General features: G+C 42.6%; 1 protein-coding gene and 2 long non-coding RNA genes across 3 annotated transcripts in view; 1 reads left to right on the forward strand and 2 right to left on the reverse strand.

Moving 5' to 3' along the window:
• Window positions 1-19,253, reverse strand: part of LOC115576539 (ribonuclease inhibitor-like) — a gene marked incomplete at its 3' end in the record, with an annotated part of 88,944 nt that overhangs the window by 47,984 nt on the left and 21,707 nt on the right. The gene's annotated exons all lie outside the window — the stretch shown is intronic.
• Window positions 4,656-6,199, forward strand: LOC115576728 (uncharacterized). The gene is made up of 3 exons (XR_003982935.1): window positions 4,656-4,736; window positions 5,918-5,991; window positions 6,085-6,199. It is a non-coding gene; the product is annotated as an uncharacterized LOC115576728 (long non-coding RNA).
• LOC115576704 (uncharacterized) lies at window positions 17,603-18,864 on the reverse strand. Its single transcript, XR_003982913.1, has 2 exons — window positions 18,047-18,864; window positions 17,603-17,927 (listed from the first exon to the last, which is right to left on the reverse strand). It is a non-coding gene; the product is annotated as an uncharacterized LOC115576704 (long non-coding RNA).

Here is a 19,253-nt window from a genome sequence, read left to right on the forward strand (position 1 = left end):
TTTTATCACAGGCTTGTTCTGTGTTATCTTCAAGTGTTTCTCTCTGTGTGTGAAACCTGTTGAGCCTCTTTTTCATCCACTGCTGGAATCTTCAAGTCACAGCTTGTGATGTTTGATTGGCTGCTGACTAGATGATGTCATCTTATTCTGTGTCGGGACTAAATATTCGTTTCAGCTCGTCGTCTCAATACAAACATTACTTCACGTCCAGATTGTTGCTGTTTCTAGTGTTGCTAAGCTAACGACAGCTTGTGTTAACGAGTCAGACATTTTAAATGTGTTACATTACCTTCAGCTGGAGGTTCACACGGACACGACTGTCTGTGTAACATAGTTAAAAGAGTGTGAGTAAATCCAGCTAAATGTGGGATAAGCGCCCTCTGCTGTCTGTTGTGCGTATGGCTGAAAAGTGTATGGGAAGAAGGATTATGGGAAATCCTCAGTAGAAATGAGGATTCAACCGAGAGGTAACATGTCCCGAGTCTGGTGGGCAAAAAAACTTTGTTTATAGTTGTTGGAGTCATGTTAAAATTAATATAATAGTGTGTATGGATTTGCTGTGTGTTAGTGTTGATTTTTCCGTGCTCTCCACAACTTAAATGGTGTTTCTGTTGTTTTGTTGCCGACGGAAACGTGTAGCACGGAGCTAGCATTATTAGCTTAACACGTTGCTGTTTTCTTCCGTAGAGATGTGCCCATGAGAAGGGAGAAAAATGTTACTCACCGTTCCCCTCTTTTTCTGTCATAAAACCAGACCTGAAGAGCCAACCAAGAAACAATAAACTGGCTGTTACCACTACATCAGCTTCAAGTGATTATTGCCTAACTGAGAGGACATCAAACAAAGAGGGTTACATCTGCACCACAACCATCACAGTGAATGAGACTTTGGACCGGCGCCGCCTGAAGAGGCTGTTAGAGTTACACATTAATCACATCGTATGAATCATATCAGTGAAATCTGATGACTTGTGTGTTTAATGAGAGTGTGAAGGTCCAATACATGTTCAGTTGTTGTTACTTTGGTTCAACAAAGCAGCTTTAGTGACTTTTACAGAGCAACATCACTTGAACTGACTGTTAGTTTCTATGAGGTCACTACACAACAACTCACACACAACTCACAAGTTGTCATGAAGAAACATTCAGGTAACAACTTGTGTTATAAAATCCTTCAGCTGTGCTGCAGATACTTTGTGAGTTTTTAACTAGAACCTCGTCAAACACACAGTAAAGTTACATGTTAGTGTTTGTGACTGTGATTCAGTTCAGGTCCAGTTTGAATGAAGTGAGTTTGACGACGAGTTAACGAGCAGATTAAACTGATCTCAGTTCAGTCAGAGACACAAACTTCAGTTCAGACGGTTGGATTTTTCTGTTTATAATGAAAATAGAGTCAAAATATTTCCTTTCTGGACATTTAGCTGGTTAGCTGAATGTTAGCTGGCTAGCTGAATGTTAGCTGGTTAGCTGAATGTTAGCTGTTAGCTGAATGTTAGCTGGTTAGCTGAATGTTAGCTGTTAGCTGAATGTTATTGTAAGGTTAAATCATGTCTTACCTTCACAGGACTGAAAGCAGCAGCTGAGAGTACACACAGTCCGTCCTCAGCTGCTGACGGTCTCTCAGGTGAGCTTCATCACAGGAGGAGGAGCCCAGGTGAGCTCTCACACTCTGTTTACACGCCCTGATGCCTGCTGGGTCCTAGTGCTCAACCCCGTGCTTAAAGCTTGCTGGTTGACGTTATGAAAGTCTTAGTGTTGTAAAAACTCTTTCACTTTGTCCACATCTCAAACTTTGCTGTGTCGGGTCTTTTATGGAATCGGTTCTGGAAAGTTCTTCAGAAACCTGAATATCAAAGGCAAAGATACAAAACTGTGAATCTGATGTGTTTTTCAGGAAGAATAGAAACTATTTAAAGCATTTATTTGATCCATCCATCGCTCAGACTTACAGAAATATCAACTCTTTTCATTCCTACAATATATTTCATGTCTTAACTGTCATTAACTCCACTAAAGTCCAACAACGTTGAGGTTCTTGTACTGGAACATTTCCACGTTGTGCTCCTTTAAACTTGCAGTCAGTGACATTATTGAAGAAGGCAGATAAAGATAGAATGTTTTCCTTGTTGTGCAGGGTCAGGGTTGTTACGTGGGGTTCCACTGCGCCCACGCTGCAGGAAACGCCCAGCTGAAGCTGCACGACTGGGGGGTGGACTTCACCTGCTGGTGCTCCTACAAGGTGAGCTGAAAGGAAGAGTCCTCCACATGTCATTCATATGAGAGTTCAGGTATACAGTGTGTATATGACTGACCATTGTCTGCTCTCACTGTCTGAACTCAGCTGCTGCAGCTCCACTCTCACTGGGTTTAATGGGGCCATCTTTGCTTCTGCTATCTACTTCTTCCATAGAAATCTGTGCTGCAGGTCCAAACTCTTCCTTCACTGATGTTCTGAAAATAACACCTTTCATACTTTTCACTGGCCGTCACATGAAGTAGTTTTATTTCACAGCTGGATGTTTGTACTGTGTTGACTTCAAGCTTCTCTTTCTTTGTTTCAGCCGCTCAGAAATGAGGAGCAGAACAGGAGAGGTGCATGATGGGAGTCTGAGTCCAGCAGCAGCAGAACAGGAAGTCAGCAGCAGGTTCTGCAGCAGTGAAACAGTCAGAAGCAGCTGTGACGTCACGTCTCTCCTGTCGTCTGCACAGTAACTGAAGTCGTTAATGAAGAGAGGAAGTATGAAGGAAGAGAAAAGAGGAACATTACATCATCATCACTGATCACTGTTTGGAACCTGGAGAGGAACTGAGTACTTTTACTCAACTACTGTACCTGTGCAGGTGAGTTTGTTCAGTCAGGATTCACACACACACACACACACACACACACACACACAGAGCTGGATCCCTTAAACAGCCGTGTGTGGCAGCATGACACAATCATGGACTCACAGTCAGAAAGAGTTCAAAACAGGAAAGTCTATCAAATGCATGAAGCTTTTTCATAGCTGCGTGTGTTTAATACAGTATGAAGTGTTGAGCTGACGTCACTGTTCCAGTTACACACTGAACCTCAGACAGAAGGTGTGTGTGCAGCTGTGAGGGCTCATCAACATGGAAACATCATTATTTTATTCACAAGATGAGAGCAGAATGTATTTCCATATGATGTATTCTCACTGTTATCATGTGGGCTGGTGTTGACCAACAGAAACATGTTGCAGCAGACCTGATGCTGATAGAAATGATGATGAAAGCAGCTCCATATAAAAGCTGTTTATTGAACTAGAAGCTGAAGCAGAGACGTAACATATCAGCACACAGATGATCAAACACCTGAAACATTGAACTGATCATCAGCTCTCTGTGTGTTGTGATCAACTCCAGCTAACAGCTCCAGTTGGACTTGGATCCTTATTCTACATGCCATCAATACGTCACTCTGTCCGGAGGGAGGCGCTGCAGTGACGTCTGATGTGCTGCCTGGTGTCCGCCACCAGAGGGCGCCTGCGCAGTGGGCGGAGTCAAACAGTTAGCACAGCGAGCCACTCCCCGATCTGCGTGCTGCAGCCAGGAGGCTTCAGGTTGAATCCAGCTGAGCTCTGCTGGACTGCAGGGCGCTGCTGTGAAGTTTGACCCTCTGTACTACCCGTAGACGTGACCAAACATGGCTGAGCTCGTTGAAATTCCATTCATGTTTGAGGCAAATCAACAAGGAAGGTGATGAGTTTTCTGACCTGATGCTGTGGGAACTTTGCTGGCCTGTTTCTCATATGAATCTCTTTGAGAAATGATGTTCAGAATAGTAACCAGGAAGTAGCAGCTGAGGGAACAGAGCAGTGGACCTGCTGCCGTGCTGCATGCAGACAGCCGGGGGGGGATCAACACCCGGGTCAGCTGTGTGTTTTACACAGGGAGGATTTACCTGATTAGTTACCTGTTTGTTTCAAGTCTACTTATCTGTAGAGATAGATAGCTGGGCTGCTATAATACGTTTCATGTGAGTGATTCAGGATTCCTTCAGGAAATATTGTTTCATTCTCATCTTACTTCTGTAGCTGCAGCTTCATCTGAACTCTTTACACCAAATGTTTGTGTGAGCGAGCCTGCAGTCCTCACCACAATATCAACACTCAGTCAGCTGCTTGTTTTTATATTTATATATTATATATATATATATATTCCTTTTAAGGGTTAGCCTACTTGATCCAATAGGAAACCTTTCTGGTACAGGATCAGTGAAATGAAATCCATTCTGGTACATTATAGTAAGTGTTGCCCAATAACAACACAATACAGTTCCAACAGTTATTGATTGTCATGATGACAGCTGTGCTGAGGTGCATGATTATATCACAGCTGACCACGTTTAACAAATATGCATAAAGACACATAAGATGATGCATTTTCTTACAGCAACATTCTTCACAATGAATGAAATAGAGGGAAAAGAAAGGCAGAGATCAACATGATGCTTCTGTCACAGCAGAACAAAGAACATTTGAACATCCAGTAACTCCTCGACATCCCACACAGACCGTGTGACTCCTGCTGCCAACATGTGTCACCTTTCAGCGTGCAGAGTTTCTGAGGGATGGCGGCGGAGGCGGCGGCCTGCTGCTCTTTGTGGCGGGGCGCTCCTTCCCTTCACGGGGTTTCAGCGCCGCAGACTGCCACCGCCAACATGGAGTCTCTGGTGTGGTTTGGATCCTGGACCGGGCCTCTTTGCAAAGGTGAAGCTCTCCTCCCAAGTGAATGTGAGAAAGAATCAAGGTATTAGATGGTTCATACACACACCAAAGACAGAAACACGTGTGTGTTCACCAACACACACATGCAGAGGTCTTCTTCACTTCTGTATTCTGGACTGTCAGTACTTTCAGTTTTGCAGCGATGCTTGCAGTGGCCATATCAACATCTATTGTAAACAGGACACATATTGTAGCGTGTCTCCTTCTGGAGATCTGGACGCTTCCACGGCTTTGATTCTGCAGCTATACAGAGCAGAATGGAAACACACCCGCTGGCATCAGGCCCAAACTTTCACCATGTCACTTCTAACAGGACGTGGTGAATACAGTTATTTTCTACAATCTGAGTCAGAGTTTTGTTGCACTGACTGTGTGTGCTCTCCTCTGGACTCAGTTAGAAAGAGAAGAAATATATCCCAACTGTGAGAGATGATGAAGAACAAAGATGATGCATCAGAAACTTCACGGCTGAAGCGCTCCAACAAGACGAGAGAAATGTGAACGTGAGCATCAGCTGCTGCTGTGAGCAGCGTCACAGCGACAGTGGAGCCAGTATCAGCTGTGAGCCGAGTGGAGGCGCTGAACGCTTCACACAAACACCATGACAGACTCCATGTTTGTGTGACTGGCATGGTCAGAGGTGTGCCGTCACCAGCGCACTCTGCTGCTGCTGCTGCTGCTGCTGCTGATGGAGAGAGAGAGAGAGAGAGAGAGAGAGAGAGAGAGAGCTCAGCGTCTTCAGCACATGTTGCTGTAACTTTACTGTGTGTTCAGCCTCAGCTGCTGCCTCAGGTTCTCCTGCTGCTCCACCTGTAACAGAGGGAATGTGTCCGTGTGAGCGCAGCAGGCCCGCCCGCTGTCTTTGTGTTTGTGTTGCTGCAGCATGGAAACCCATCAGTGTACAATGAGGCAAACTAAATGGACCCAGTCATAAAGACACTGATCCACAGCACCACTACAGGTCAAAGACTCCACCGGGAGCTTTTTGAAATCCAGCTTGAATCAGTCTGATAATATTAGTCTGAAGTTAGTTTGATTCAACAGCTTGATCCTGTTTCCATTTGTTCACCACACGTCCTGCTTTCCCTTCATGTTTAACCCCCTCTGCATGTTGTTGCATGTTGTAGTTAAAGACTTTTCTAAATGTGTGTTTGTGCCTTCAGGTAGACGTCTCACTGTCACCTGCAGAGAACATGAGAGTGAAGCTCGAGCAGCTTCCAGCTGTGCAGGTGTGCAGGTGAGGGCACAGCCAGCTGTGTGACACTGATCACTCACTTCTGGCTTCACTCTCATCATCAGCTGATGAATGTGTGTTCTTTGTGTTGTGTAGCTCAGATCTTCATCTGCTTTCTCACTTTCTCCCGACACCTGAGCTGCGAGCGGCTGACGCGGCTCGGCCGTTTGGTCGGGATTCATCATCTGAAGGCGGCGTTTCTGGAGTCCGGTCAGAAATGAAGTATCTTCCAGAAGATGATCCGTTCAGACCGGTTCTGACTGATGATGTGTTACAGCTCAGAAACACAAACAGCTCAGACACAGTGCAGCTCCACTTGTACTGCTAAACCTGTCAGATATATATATTGTCACAAGAAGACATAAAGAAAGAAAGCCGTGACAGTGTGCAGTCTGCAGCGCTGCCACTGAAACCAGCTCTGTGAGCAGGGCCAGCTTTGGTACCAGCTGAGTCCAAACACACACCAGAGGCCACAGCATCAACATCTGTGTGGAGGTGGAAATCATCCAGCAGGTGGAGTTCTGTCAGACAGCTCCATCCTCCAGCTGCCAGTCAGCTCCTGTGGAGGAATGTACTGTGATGCATGTGACTGTGTTGATGTTCAACAAGCTCCTGTTGTTTACTTTACTTCCAGTGTTTTATGGATTGTAAATGTATTTGTATCAACATGAATTCAATTCCCCATCAAGAACTTTTTGTTCTGTATTTCAGTCGTGCTGAATTGAATTTACTGGTGTTAGGAACCAAAACAAAAGCTCTTGTTTCCAGTGGGAGCTGAGAAGCGTGGCAGCCCGGGAGAGAAGCTGATCTGTGGTCAGCTACAGCAGCTTCACCTCCATCTGTGGAGGCTGTTCATGTCCTGTGGACTCACCTGTGGAGACACCTGACAACATCACTGATGCTCGGCCCAGCAGCACTAATGAGACCAGCTCCATCATGCTGCTGCACCAGCTGAACCAGCACAGACCAGCACAGACCAGCATGGAAATCCTGCTGGTCTGTGCTGGTTTCTGTAGCAGGCAGAGAGGAACACGTCAGTCAGCTGATCCCTGATCTGTGCTTCTGTGCTGCAGGCAGAAGAGAGAGACTTCCTCCTTTCTCACTTTCTTTTTATTGGGACAATCTAAAGTTCCACATGTTGAGAAGAAAACCCAGCGGAACACGTGAATCATCTGCTGGTCCAACAGAATCCACTCGTCTGCTTCATCCTTCCATCCAGTTTAACACGAGCACATGTTGGCAGGTGACACTGAGCACCTGTAACTCCCTGCAGCCACACGTGGACATTAGAATAAAGTGCTCAGTGCTTCAGCTGTCAGCCACACTGACTCAGTGGATCTCAAGTCTGACACCCACCACATTAAAGGAACACTTCACCCACAAGTCAAATCCAGTCAGGTGAAGTGTCGGCAGTCCACCAAACCTTTCTGGATCTCCTCCTAAACACGTGACCGTCCCGGTTCTGTCCGAGGCCGCGGAAGCCCCGATATCCCAAACTGATGGGACGAGTTGTTGACGTCCTTTTGAAACTGTTAACCTGCTGAAATCACATGATTCATGTGGGAGAGTTGTTAGAGGTGTTTGATGGAGACGCAGACGGACAAACTGAGACGGCCTGAACACAAACTAAAGTTCAGCTTGACACACCTGCAGCAGGTAGCTCAGTGTGCTGGAGGACCAGGGGCGCCACCACAACTCTTGGGCCCCATGACAGATTCAAATGTGTCTTATTTAGTGAAAAGGTTTGCTGCATGTGACCGTGTACCGAGCATGTTTAGCTGATGACATCATTTTAAATCCAGCACTGTCAGAATTAGACTTTAAGATCTTTCTTTTCTTTCATGAGCAGCTGTTGTTAGGCTGCTTAGTATGGAGTTCATTCTAAATGTTTATGTGTTGAAACAACTTGCATGCATCACTGTATCAGGATGGATTTATAACAGATGCACATTATGTATACTTCAGAGACAAACATTATCAGTAATCACCATTTCAAAATTCCTTCATTTCTGGACTTGTTGTATATGATGAAATGTACGCCTTGATGAAGAACTAGGCTGTAGTTATTTCATACAATTACATAGTGCACTGCAAGAAATCCACTGAGTGTTTCTGCTTTCTTTTAGGCAGCACTCATTTATTAGAAAACACAGCAGATGTTCAAATATTCAAGATAGATACTTCCAAACAATATCAACAAATCCCAACATGAACAATGGTAAAACATTTACACTGCTCATACAGCAAAGGTTCCTATGAAAAAGGTGCTTTCTTTCACATGCAGTATTATCAACAGGGATTATTTTCATCTGCAGACATCAGTTATGATACAGACGAGTCTTCATGATGGTACAGCTGCTGTTTTCTTTCTCTCTCAACTCTCCTTTTGTCTCTTGATTTAAATGCCAAAGTCTAGACGCCGAGGCTTCTTTGTAGCAAAGTGGTGAATGAAATCTTTGAAGTCTAGAGAGAGAGCCGGTTCACTTTCAGTTGAGAGGATTGCCAGACTGTTCAACCTCTCCTGTACCATTGTTGACCTGAGGTAGCTCTTGATAACTTTCACTTTCTCCACCACCAACAGTAACTGGGAGATGGCAATACAAACGTCACCAAAAGTGCTCTGGAGCTGCATTCTGTAAACTGAATTGAGGAGATCACGGCTGGTGCAATCAGAGGGGAAAGTGGCAGAAAATACTGTATTGAGACGCCTGATTTCACTCTCAAACTGAGCTGTGAGGTCCTTTGTGTACTTGCTTATGAGTGGGTGACACAGAGCAGCAACATCACTGTCCCTTAACTGACCAACCTTAAAAATGGCTGCAGCTTCCTCAACAATGTTTGCTGTGGTTTGGAAGCGAGTGTCCAAGTCACTAATGATTTGGTCCATGGCAGTGAGAAACACAGTGTTTCCAAATGTCTCTGCACAGTCGCCCTCAACTGTTTCTTCTGGGCTCTCATCACAAAACCTCTTTCTCTTTCTCTCACGGCTGACTTCTTTTTTGAATTGAGGTGGAATCCCCATTTCATTAGCCATCAATGTTGCCTCAGAGAGGAGGGAATCCCGTTCATTTCTAAGAGCCTGCATCTCATCTTTGAGTGCATTTCCATTGGCTGCCTCCATCTCCAGAGAAATGTTCCCTGACTGGAGTATCACATTCCTGCAATCAATACACTGCAATACTTTCAACCAAATGGTGACAAGTACAATGGCATCAAATGACATAAAGTGCTTCCTCAGACCAACAGCTTCAGCTCTAGCATCATGTGACAGACTGCATGTACTGAGTATGGAACTAAGGGCCTCCATGACACTCGCTAAGTGTTTTGCTGGCGGTTTAACGGCATCAATTCTTGCACTCCAGCGAGTGTCAGACAAGCTGTGGAGAGAGCAGCCGCTACTTTCCTTGTATACGGCCCATCGCTCTGGACTGGCACTCACACATTTGTAAAGACGATTGATGAAGCCAAAACAAGTTGACACTTCATCACTTGATCCTGCAGCAAGATGTAACGTGTGGGCAGCACAAGGTGAAAATGTGGCCAGATTGTTGGTCTGTAGTATTTGGGCTTGTACTCCCTGAACTTTCCCAGACATGTTTGCAGCGTTGTCACAGCCTCGTCCCCTGCAATCACCAATATCTCTCCCTAGTTTCTGAAGCACATCCTCCATCATCCCTGCTGTTTCACTCCCTGTTTGTTTGTTGGAATTCAATAAACCTCTCTGTTCTCTCCCATTCATTTGCATCCTCATTATATTGGACATATCTAATGAGCACAACATTTTGCTCTGTGTGGGAAATGTCTGGTGTGGCATCACAAATAATGCTGTAATAAATGGCATCCTCTCTTTCTCTCAGAATAGATTGAAGGACTCTTTTCCCACACAGTTCAATGAGCTCATTTTGAATGTCTGAGGACAAATAATGAGTAAGTCTGGTTTCTTTGGTTGAGTTCCTCACTTTGTCTCGGTGCTCTTTTAAAAGTGCGTCATAGTGGGATACTAGTTCTAGTGTTCCCAAGTAGTTCCCATTGTGGACGTCGCCTAACTTTTCTGTTTTACCTCTGAAAGGCAAATTTCTGGATGCCAAGTGCAGCGTAACATCAAGTGGTCTCTCCAAGAGAGCGATATTTCTTTCTGTTTCAGACTGCATCTGTCTTTGCAGATGGTGGTCTGTCCCTTTTGCAGCCATAATAGAACATTGCAAGTTGTTCCACTTCCAGTAACAATCCCTGTGTGCTCGCTTGTTTTCATGGCGTGGGAATTTGTCACACATGCGGCGCCATCTGACATCACACATGTTGTAACCATGTTGGCTCCTCAGAGCACTTTGAGAAGGTCTTTTTACGTCACATGAAAAAGGATTCATGGAATGCAGAAGAGTGCATTTACACTCTCACTGTAAATGAACCAATCCCTTTTCATCTTTTCTCTGCCATTTGCTGCCTTTGTATATTTGAAGTCATGTGGAAATGGCTTTCCCTCAGAATCTTTGGCCATTTGTTTTTCCTCTGTGGTAGCTCATTTTCTAACAATGCTTGCTCTGTCACTGTCAGGGACTTTTTCTGGACACAACCCTGATGAGCAGACAGCAGATCTTCAGGTTCTGCATGCTGCTCAGTCTCACCAATGTCCCTCAACTCAGCCTCTCTCTGCTCCTGACTCTCGGCTGCTTCTTCCTCATCATCTGTGCTGCTAGTACTCGCCCTGTTCTCTTCCTGTATTTGAACCCCTCTGGTGTCCTCTCTGGCTGCTGCATCATGGCCTGCAGAGGGACCTGGCTCTGAACTATCTAGAATGTGCATAATACAGTCTGGTATGAATCCGTACTGATGCAGTGATGCATGCAGGTTCTCTCACCACATTAACATTGCATTTAAATGAACTCCACACTAAGCAGCCTCACAATTGTTGCTCATGAAAGAAAAGAAATATCTTAAATTCATTTGAAAGTGAGCCTGGATTTTCCATTTTAAGGTCACAGTCTTTTCAGCCTCATTCAGCCTGTTGTCTGTTATCACCAACACTTAATATGCTAACTAGCTTGGTAGCTGCTAACTAGCTTGGTAGCTGCTAACTAGCTTGGTAGCTGCTCCCTGTATAAATGAACATGTTGAACCTAAAGCCTTTATCTATGGATTGTACTGCTCACCTCCTTCTCCTTCAGCTGGTTTTGGGTTGAGGGCAGGTGTCCTCCTGAGGCTGAATCTGTGCATGTTGAGGGCTCCTCATTAGTTATGAAACTGCTCATTAGCACCAGCAGAATGTCAGATTGTATCTTGCATGTTAGCCTCGTAGCCTAGTTTATCACACAAGTTCATCTAGTTTTGTGCAGACCTACATGACATTCATCAGATCTCCCGTGGCAATAAAGGTAGAGACTTTAAATAAAATGGCACTGCACTGCTAACTGTAAACTGTTCTCTTATAGGCTAATCCAACCACGTTCATACGGAATCTGTTGCTCTGTCATTGGCTAGCATATTGTAAACACCGAGGTCAGTGACTAATACCTTTCTTTGACAAACTGAGTCACTAGTTGTCTGGCCTTTTTCTCCCTCTCAGCTTTCTGCTGCTTCTCCTTGTGTTGTTGGTAAGTGGACTTCATAGTTAAGTTCACCTCACCACCACCATCAGTCCTGCTGAGCCACTTCTCATGTGTACACCTGCATGCAGTGGTAGCTCACGTTAGAACAGCTCATCATTCTCTGAGCAGACACATTTCACCTGTCCCGCTCTGCCAGAATCAGACTGGACCAGAGAGACAGAGAGAGAGAGAGAGGGGTAAATGACAACATGAGAAAGAATTCCAGAATAATGTTATAGAAAACCACAACCATGTTCAATGAGCTTATTCTAACAGACCAAATGATACATTTGATTTCAAAAGCCTAAACAGGGCTGAAAACCTCTGAGAGACTCTTTGTACTCTTTCTAACAGGAGGACGAGAGCAAAGAGTCTCTCAGAGGTTTTCACTCCTTCTTCTGAGCAGCAGCTTTATAAAGAGTCAGGATTCAAACCCACAACCTCCAGACCAGCTCATCAGAGAGCTGAACGTCCTGCTTTGAGCTTCTGCCTCTTTTATTTGAAGAGCTGTGTTCAAAGCTCAGACTGACTCCAGGACTGAAGTCACAGTGTCACAACTTCCTGCCAGTCCTCCAGCACACTGAGCTACCTGCTGCAGGTGTGTCAAGCTGTCAGTCACATTGTGCTTGTAGACACAATATATTTGTCTGTGTGATTTAGCTGCTGTGATAGAAACCAGAGGGCTTTGTGACTCTCCACACAGAGATGCAGTGTGTGTGTGCAGCCACCAGAGGGCGCTCTGCCCCTGCAGATATGTGTTGGGTCTGTTGGTGCTCTGCAGAGAGACAGCATGGACACCAACGAAGAAGAAGAAGATGGAGGAAGAGGACACACTGGAATGTGTTCACGTGTGTGTGTGTGTGTGTGTGTGTGTTGACGTCACAGTTGTGTTATCACACATTTGTTCTGTTTAAACTGCATCAAGGAGAAAAATCTTGGTGTGTGTTTCTGGGATCTTGTGAGAAAGTGAAGTATTGAATAGAAGTGTTGAGATGAATTAAAGGAAGATGTCAATAAAAGTGGAGAGTTTGTAGAAATGGCGGCTTGGTTTGTAATGAAAGGAGCGAGAGGCGGCTCAGACCCGGTGTCAACATCTGTCACCTCCTGCTGAACACCAACATCACTCGGACACACAGGAAAACATTCTTCATGTAGAACATCTGCTGAATTATCAACAAGGTCCAAATAATGCACAATGAGTCAGAGACAGAGTTTCACACACTTTAGAAAGTGTCTCCAACTCAACAACTCACTAAACTGACACATTTGTTAAGGGAGTCTGGGGACTTTCTCCACGGGGACAAAGAAGGAGCCTATATTGTTCCTGTTTAGTGTCTTTGTAACATGTGACATGTTTAGATCAATAACATGTTTCTTCTTTCATAAATGGAGTGTAAATGGTGACATCAGTGTAAACAGTGTGTTCAAACAGCTGATCAATGTTGGCAGGTAAGACTTTAGCACTTTAGACACAGAAGCAGACAGGCTGGTACAGACATGCTGCCACAAACTGACACTTTTTACAAGGAGACAAACAACTTCAGCTGAAAGATTTAATGCTGAATTTACAACAAGGACACAATGAGTTACAATCTGTCACACACACAGTTTCACTACGTTAGAAAGTTTGTTAGTTTAGTTTGTGATGTGTGAAAGTGTTTCAGTATTTCATCCGGCTCTCAGACTTCCAAACATCTTCAGCCAACCGGCTCAGACAGAGAAAGACTTTTCTCACAGCTGTTTAGTTTGACGGACCAGATTCAAATCCAACAAACGTCCTGAAAATACAGCCGGACTTCAACAGCCACAAAACACTGAGAGAAACACAATGATTGTCATTCAAATGTGTTTTCTTCTCATAGAATAATCAGACAGAAATGAAGAGATGTTGTGCAGTTTCTGACTCTGTCACTACGGACAGAATTACATGTGTTAACCAACACCATCAAACTTTTAGTTTCATCATTAGAAACACATGAAACAAGTCAGAGTGTTTCAGGTGGAGTGTCGAGTACATTTGATCAGATTTTACTGTCCATTTACAACTTTGTTCACAATGATTCTTTACAATTAAAGCTGCAGACGACTCAATGTTTTCTCTTTCTTACATTTCACTAATAGTTGTGGATTTTATTGGAACAAGAGCCAGAATTCAAAACAACACATGACAGAAAGTACAAGTCAACGCAATTTAATCCACAATTTAATGGAAGAAGAAGTTTCAAATGGAAATGAAGAATCTTTTCAATCACTTTGAATCATTTTGTACAAAGTTGACTGATGAATTTATTCCAAGAAGCTGAAAGATTGATGTGACTGTGATCCTGTACAGACTCAACTGTTCAGCACTGACAATGTTTGTGTGACAGGAGGAGACTCTGCACACTAAACACCACACAGACGCGCTGAGGAAACAGAACTGAACCACAAGAACCCAAATCCAGGATAAAGAGGTTCAGTGAATGTGGTGTTGAAGGTGTGGAGGTGGATCAGTAAGTCAGAGGAGACTCTGTAGAAGGACAGAGTGCCAGCAGGACAGTCCACATACACTGCTACTCTACCAGAGGAGGAGGAGGAGGAGGAGGAGGAGGAAGAGGAGAGGAATGTTTGTCTCTTATTGTGACAGACAGAGTAACGACCATCATCAGAGCACCACAGACTCCAGGACTGATCATTCCATCCAAACCAACAGTCTTTACTGTCTCCTTTCCTTCTGATTCTTCTGTAACTCACTGATATAGAAACATCTCCTCTCCACTCGACCTCCCAGTAACAGCGACCAGTCAGACCAGTTCTACACAGCAGCTGACAGAAGGACTCAAACCTCTCTGGATGATCAGGATATGACTGATCCTCCTCCACATATGTCATCTTCCTGTTGTTGTCAGACAGTTTGATGTCTCTGCTGACTGTGTTTGTGTCGACTGTGAGCTCACAGGAATCTGATGGAGAGAAAAAGACACAACACAGCTGCAGTTATTAATGTGTCATCATCAGTGTGATGATGACATCACAGATGTGAATGAGTGATGTCACAGTGTTTTGATGAATGACAGTAAAAAGACACTCACACTTCCTCAGACCTGGTGTCAACCATCGGACTCCAGCAGGCTCCACCCTGAAAGGAGGAGGGGGGTCAGAGCAGCACATCCTCTTTCAGCATGCAAACATGGACATGACATGACTCTCATACACAGAAACACAATCTGTCCATCAGGCTGCTTCTCCCTGTTCTCCCTGAACCTCTTCACCTCTGCCACTCTCCTCACACACTGAGAGTGAGCCACAGGATGTTGGTGTGTGTGAAAGAGGACCACAACATCTGAGAACACACACAAACCTCTTGTTGGATTTATCACTTCATCTTTATTTTATTGGATGTTGTTGCTGTTTCCTGTGGGCCACCTTACGCTTGCTGTTTGATCCAATGTCAACTTGTGACCAGGTTTCTATATTAGAGGACTTTTGGATTTGGACGTCAGAACTTTTGAGGTCCGATTCCTGTTTGAAGCTTGGAGGGCTTTTCTGAATCTCAGCTGCACAGTCTGCTTTTTGTTCTTGCTGTGTTTCTGCTGCTTTGTTTTACTGTGCAAAGAAACAAATACAATTTATACCTAATAAATCAATCAGAAAACATTGGACGTTGGTTCCCGACCTCTGCCACAGAACCAAGTGACAGAGACTCAGATTCAGATTCAGATTTATTTTGATTTATTCAGACATTTAAACATTTAACAGATAAAGACATAGATAAACATCAAGTCTGAAGTGGAATAGGCAGAAGCTAAGCTTATTGCTCCTATCCCAGTGTATTTACACACATAAACAATAGAAGCTGCCCTTGTCTTATGCATGCACTCATACATTTTTTATTTTCAGATCGTCCCAAAGAAGAAAAGAAAGAATCTTCTTAATTTTTGCATCCTTAGCATCCATTCTCAACATATTTTTTTATAAATGATATCTTCAAAAGAGTTTTAAATTGAATTAAAGTTTTACAGTCTTTTTGCTCTTGGCCCAATTTACTCCAGACATTAATCCCAACAAAAGAAACACAATGCTGCTTTGCACTTGTTCTCACATATGTTTTTTTAAACATTTCTTCCTTTCGGAAATTATAACCACAGTCTCGTTTTTGGAATAATCCCTGAATATGCACAGGTAACTTGTTATGGCTTATGTTGTACATAAATTGTGCTGTTTTAAAGTCAACCAAGTCCTTTAATTTGAATGCTTTTAGCTTGATGAAAAGCTCATTTGTATGTTCCCTGTAAGCCACTTTATTCACAATGCGGATCGCTCTTTTTTGAATTATAGTAATTGGATTAAGATTAGTTTTATAAGTGTTTCCCCAAACTTCTAGACCATAGGTCATGTAAGGAAGGACCAGGGAACAGTATAAAATATATACATTTTTTTCATGTAAAAGTTCTTTGACTTTAGATATTATTGCAAGAGATTTACATAGTTTTGCCTTGATGTGGTTTATATGGGGCTTCCAGCTGAGCTTATTTTGTAAAAGTACTCCAAGAAATGTTATTTCATTCACTCGTTCTATCTCAGTGTCATTAATTATTACATTCCTATGAACATCAATGGCACGATTTCCAAAAACTATACATTTGGTTTTGTTTAAATTGAGGGTTAACTTATTTGAATCAAACCACTTCTTTAACAAAAATAATTGTTTTTCTACTATATCAATTAATGTTTCTAAATTTTTACCACAACTAAGCATGTTGGTGTCATCAGCGAATAAAATAAGGTTTAATGTTTTTGAAACTAAGCAAAGGTCATTAATATACATAAGAAACAGAAAAGGACCCAACACTGCCCCCTGTGGGAGGCCGCAGGTCACTGTCAGCAACTGGGAATCAGTGCCATTGATGTGGACATACTGAGATCTATTCTTCAAATAAGTCTGGAGCCAAGAAAAGGCCACTCCTCTCATCCCATATCTGTAAAGTTTTTGGAGTAGCAATTCATGATTCACTGTATCAAAAGCTTTGGTGAGGTCTAAGAACACACCAACAGCATATTGTTTGTTGTCTATGGCATTTGATATTTTTTCTACAAGGTCCACTAATGCTAAGGTAGTGGTCCTATTAGGTCTAAAACCATACTGCTGTTCACAAAGAATACTTTGCTTATCTACATAACTGAATAATCTTTTATGGAATATCTTCTCCAGTATCTTAGAAAACTGTGACAGAATGGAAATGGGTCTATAATGAGTGAATTCATGTTTATCACCAGCCTTGTGGATAGGCATCACTTTAGCCATCTTCATTTTTTTCTGGGAAAACCCCCGATTGTAAAGAAAGATTAAAAATGTACGAGATTGGTTTGACAACACATTCAATAATGTCTTTTAATACTGACATGTCCAGTCCATTCCAGTCAGCTGACGTCTTAGTCTTGCAGTTTTTGACCACTGAAATTATTTCATTTTCATCAGTAGCTTGAATAAATATAGTTTTATCAGTGGTTGGTATTTTGCTTAAAGCATCAACTTGATTAGTGTTGACTATTTCTTTAGCCAGTTTAGGGCCAATATTCGTGAAATATTGGTTAAACTGATTTACAATTTCATTGGGTTGATTGATCAAAGTTCTATCGTTTGTTAGGAATTCAGTTGGAATGTCAGCATTTTGATTTCCCTTTTTGATTAGTTTGTTTAAAACACTCCAAGTATTTTTAATGTTACTTTTATTCTTCTCCATAATAGTTTATTTGACTTGATCTTATAATACTAGTTAATCTGTTCTTGTATTGCTTATAAGTACATTCTGCCTCTTTTGTCCTCTTTCTCAAGAAGTCTTTGTACAGTTTATTCTTTCTCTTACATGCTTTTTGAATACCCCTAGTAAACCAGGGCTTTTCTGTACATTTATGGTTCATTACTTTACTAACTAGAGGGCAATGTTTTTCATACAAAGTCATAAATATTTTGAGAAATGCATCATATGCAATATTTACATCGTCTACATTTACATGCTCTTACTGTGTTTGCAGTTGAAATAGGTCCATCTGGTTGTGTCATATATCCAGTTTATTGTGTTTCATAGCGTTGACTTCTTTCAATCTGGGTGATACACAGCAATATTCAGTCATTTGTATTGATCCAGCTCTGTTATATCCTTGACAGCGATCACTTTTGCTTCTTCACGAGGTCCGTTCAGCTTGATGAAAACTCTACAGTTTCTTGTCCAGGTGTCTTGAATCTTCCTTTCTTTCCTCAGAATCCTTGCTTCTCTTGCAATTGCAGCATTTCTCTTAGTTAGGTGCTCATTCACATAAACACCCGTTCCCTTTAATTTTCTGGCATTCCTAAGCACCTCCATTTTGTGCTTCCTGTTGACAAAGCGAATCAGGATATTTGTCTTTTTGCGGTCTTTCTGAGGCAAAGTATGGCAAGCGGCAATGTTCTTACTGTGTATTGTAATGCCATTATTATCAAAGAAGTTGATTACCTGTTGTTCGAACATTGGTAATTCAGGATTTGAAGCAGGATTTAGCTGGTTTTCCTCTCCCCCACCACTGGCTGCTGCCTGTGCATAAGAGCGTTTTATTTCAAGCCCTGATATCAACAGGTCATCCATCCTTGAATACTGCTCCAAGTCATCAATTCTTTTTTCCAGTTGTTCGATTTTCTTGTCCTTAACTTGTACCTCTTTTTTCAGTTGTTTAATTTCCTCCAGCAATTCCTTTAGGCCTCTTTGTTCAGTTACCACTTGAGTTATTTCCTGTGACAGGAAGCCCAGAGACTTCTTGATTTCTTCAATATCTTCGGCCAACTTCTTATTAGCCATTGCTTCAATGAAGATTGTACAGATAGGTATGCAAGCAGGCTTGGTCTTGTGATTTCTTCAGTATCTGCTGTTTCGCAGACTGTTTCCCTCCAGAACCTCACAAGTGTCACTGAAGCTGTCATTACTGTGCAGAAAATAGCTAATGTTAGCTTGCGTTAGCTAATGTTAGCTAGCATTAGCTATCTTTTGCACATGAATGGCAGATAGCTAATACTAGCAAACGTTAGCCAGGGTTAGCTAACATTAACTTGTGTTAGCTAGCAGAAACTGGACTTAGATTAAGACAAAAGTTACCGTTAGCTAACACTAGCAAACGTTAGCCGGGGTTAGCTAACATTAACTTGCGTTAGCTAGCAGTAACTCTAGAAATAATTTACTATGTTAGCTTGCATTAGCTGATGTTAGCTAGCATTAGTTATTTTTGGCACAAGAATGACAGTTAGCTAACACAAGCAAACGTTAGCCAGGGTTAGCTAACATTAACTTGTTTTAGCTAGCAGAAACTGGACTTAGAATAAGACAAAAGTTACCGTTAGCTAACACTAGCAAACGTTAGCCGGGGTTAGCTAACATCAACTTGCGTTAGCTAGCAGTAACTAGACTTAGAATAGGATACAAGTTACCGTTAGCGTTAGCTAACACTAGCAAACGTTAGCCAGGGTTAGATAGATAGATAGAATTACTTTAATGATCCCAGACTGGGAAATTATTTAATTATTTATTATTTATTTATTATTTATTATTTATTTTAGTTAGCTAACATTAACTTGCGTTAGCTAGCAGTAACTAGACTTATAATAGGATACAAGTTATTATTAGCGTCAGCTAACAGTAGCAAACGTTATCCAGGGTTAGTTAACATTGCAAA

Source organism: Sparus aurata, chromosome 24, assembly GCF_900880675.1.
Source record: "Sparus aurata chromosome 24, fSpaAur1.1, whole genome shotgun sequence".
In the NCBI taxonomy this organism is placed as follows: Eukaryota; Metazoa; Chordata; class Actinopteri; order Spariformes; family Sparidae; genus Sparus; species Sparus aurata.